Source organism: Babylonia areolata, chromosome 2 (assembly GCF_041734735.1).
Source record: "Babylonia areolata isolate BAREFJ2019XMU chromosome 2, ASM4173473v1, whole genome shotgun sequence".
In the NCBI taxonomy this organism is placed as follows: domain Eukaryota; kingdom Metazoa; phylum Mollusca; class Gastropoda; order Neogastropoda; family Buccinidae; genus Babylonia; species Babylonia areolata.
In genome coordinates, this window is record NC_134877.1 from 31,644,971 (window position 1) to 31,648,646 (window position 3,676).

Here is a 3,676-nt window from a genome sequence, read left to right on the forward strand (position 1 = left end):
CAGCAAAGGAGCCCCGATAGTGTAATGGGTAAGACAGTTTCTTCTCAACCGAACACGCGGGCTTCGAATCTGCCGTTAGGATTTTTTTTTTTTTTCTTTTTTTCTTCTTTTTTTTTTTTCTTTTAACCCGAAGCTTTATAATAACAAATACAGAGCACATGTTAACGATTAGATTATTTTTAGTGTATCACAAGTGAGCCTTGAAGGCCTTGCCTCTCTTGTTGTTTGTTGTTTTTGTTTTTTGTTTGTTTTGTTTTGTTTTTTGTTTGCTTTTGTTTTGATTTTGTTTCAACTGCCCTATTTGTTTGCTGCTTACAGCATTTGCAACTGACCTTGTGGTTTCAATGATAGCATAGCCTGTGTGAGTTATGTGTCTTATCGTGTCACCATGTTGTACGTCCTTGAGGGTCTGTACGCGTAGAGCTGTATACCTATACGAGCGGCATCACATCTGTTTTTACATGATGTGATTTTGTTTTACATTGCGAAGACATGTACAATCAACAGCCCTTTTGTCAAAACAGTGAAAATTAAATAAAGTGTAAAAATTTTCCATATGCGTTTGTTTGTGTGTTCATCTTGTGAGCACGAAGCAGAATCCCTTTCATTACACATCTGTTTCATTTAGCCAATATAGCATATTCGTGCTTTTAGCCTATGCTTTCTGAAGTATCTAAGGGTGGTTTAAAAAATATATATGTATATATACATATATATGTATAACACACACACACACACACACACACACACACACACACACACACACACACACACACACACACACACACACACACACACTGCAATACCAGGCCAACCCGTGGCGAAGGTGGAGCAAGCCCCTGACACTTCGTCGAGGTTCAAAAATCAGTTTAATATCGTAGCCCCCGGGTAGGAGGCGTATCAGATATTAAGCTGATAAGAACAGATATTACCGTCTAAAAACACTTCTAGTGAATAGACGTTAAACTGAAGAAAACACACACACACACAATATATATATATATATATATATATATATGTATGTGTGTATATATATATATACACACATATATACATGTATGTATATATATATGTATGTGTGTGTGTATATATATATATACATATACATATGCATATACATACAAGTGATATGCGCTATAAACTCTCTGTCAAATTAACAACCCCTCTGCTTCCAAAGTAACTTGAAATGATTAGAACGAAACAACAGACGCCCGTGTACACATATGCATGCATTAAAACCCCAACACTCATCCTCTTCTCTCCAACAGCCACTGCCTTCTCCCCCCCCCCCCTCACCCTCCCTCCCCGTCTCTCTCTCTCTCTCTCTCTCTCTCTCTCTCTCTCCGTCTCTCTCTCATACACATACAGACCCACACAGACACAGACACAGACACAGAACACACACACACACACACACACACACACACACACACACACACACACACACACACACACACACACAAACTCACTCACTCACTCACGCACACACATATCCATCTATCAATGTAGCCAGACCTTTCCGCAAATACCAGCTCTCTATAGATGTGCACATCGTTATTTTTGAGAAAAAAACACACCAAAAAACTGTAAACAGGACGACCTAGTTCTGTCGTTCCTTCATACCACACACATATCACTTTCTCTGGAACCCACCCCACCCTCACCCAAGTCAGGAGCTGGCTGCAAAAAAAAAAGAAACAAGAGTGCCTCCCACAAACCACTCTACCACACGTCAATAATCCAGGACAGAAGAAGAAGGGGGTGAGGGGGGAATCTCAATAATCCGACTCCAATCAAATATCAATCGTTCGTTCCGGAGGTGACAGTAACCGGTTACCACTCGAAGAGAGGAAATTTGCAGTACAGAGGGGGGGAGAGTGAGAAATAATGGATCATTCCCAGTGCTGGGATAAAAGTCAAGGGACCGGAAACGTGCAGTTTGTGCTGGCTGGAACAGGAAGTGACGTTGAAGAGACCTTTAGATGCCTGTTTATTTCTTTAATTTCGAACGCACACAAACAAACACGCACGCACACGCACGTTTACGTGCTCACGAACGAACATGCATATACACATATGCGCATGCACTCGCACGTACGCACACACGCACACGCATCGGTCTTCTTGAACCCACCCGCCTGTTATCCCTCACTGTTAACAGAATCTAAGACAGGTAAATATGATAATGGTTAAACACAACAAGAACAACAACAATCTCAGACAACAATGCAACGCGATATTTCACAAAATTTACCATACAACCACGCAGGACTAGCAAACCAGCACAATGTTTCCACAAAACAACCAGTTCATATGTTTGAAGGAATGATGCGGAAAATCAACAAGGCGTTTTCAAAACAAAACAACAGAACATTTCAACAGGGACACATTTCATGACAGTGTTTCGTTACATAACTTGATACAGTACGATACAACAAAAGAAACTGTATTTTACAGAGATAACTAAATACCAAACACAACAACTCTTAACCAACTGTGCATATTTGTGCCGACACCAAAAATGATAGGACATTACTTAACAGACAGAAAACCAATATGACAACACTGACAACAAAACGATACAGCATTTCCACACTGACAACAGATCGATACAACATCACCTCATTGACAATAAATAGATAAAACATTACCACCTCGACAACAAACAGACATAACATTACCACACTGACAAAAAAATAGATACAACATTATCACACTGACAACAAATAAATAAAACATTATCGATCACACTGATAAGTAACCGATCTATTTTCACATTGACAAGATACCCATACATTTCCATACTGACAACAAACGGATACAATAGTTTGCACACTGACAACAAAATAAAACTTTACCAAACTGACAATCGATATATTTTCACACTGACAACAATACGATACTTTTCCACACTGAAAAGAGAACGATACAACATTTCCATACTGACAACAAACCGATACAACATTTCCATACTGACAACACACCGATACAACATTTCCACACTGACAACACACCGATACAACATTACCACACTGACAACAGACCGATACAACATTTCCACACTGACAACAGACCGATACAACATTACCACACTGACAACAGACCGATACAACATTACCACACTGACAACAGACCGATACAACATTTCCACACTGACAACAGACCGATACAACATTACCACACTGACAACAGACCGATACAACATTACCACACTGACAACACACCGATACAACATTTCCACACTGACAACACACCGATACAACATTTCCACACTAACAACACACCGATACAACATTTCCACACTAACAACAGACCGATACAACAATTCCATATTGACAACAGACCGATACAACAATTCCATATTGACAACAGACCGATACAACATTTCCACACTGACAACAGACCGATACAACATTTCCACACTGACAACAGACCGATACAACATTTCCACACTGACAACAGACCGATACAACATTACCACACTGACAACACACCGATACAACATTTCCACACTGACAACAGATTGATACAACATTTCCACACTAACAACAAATCGATACAACATTTCCACACTGATAACAGATCGATACAACATTTCCATATTGACAACAGACCGATACACCATTAACACACTGACAACAGACCGATACAACATCACCACACTGACAACAGACCG

The 3,676-nt window shown here is 39.9% G+C and overlaps 1 non-coding gene across 1 annotated transcript; it reads right to left on the reverse strand.

Moving 5' to 3' along the window:
* Nucleotides 1-772: 772 nt before the first annotated feature.
* Nucleotides 773-960, reverse strand: LOC143279592 (U2 spliceosomal RNA). Its single transcript, XR_013054914.1, has one exon. It is a non-coding gene; the product is annotated as a U2 spliceosomal RNA (small nuclear RNA).
* Between the last annotated feature and the right edge of the window lie 2,716 nt (nucleotides 961-3,676).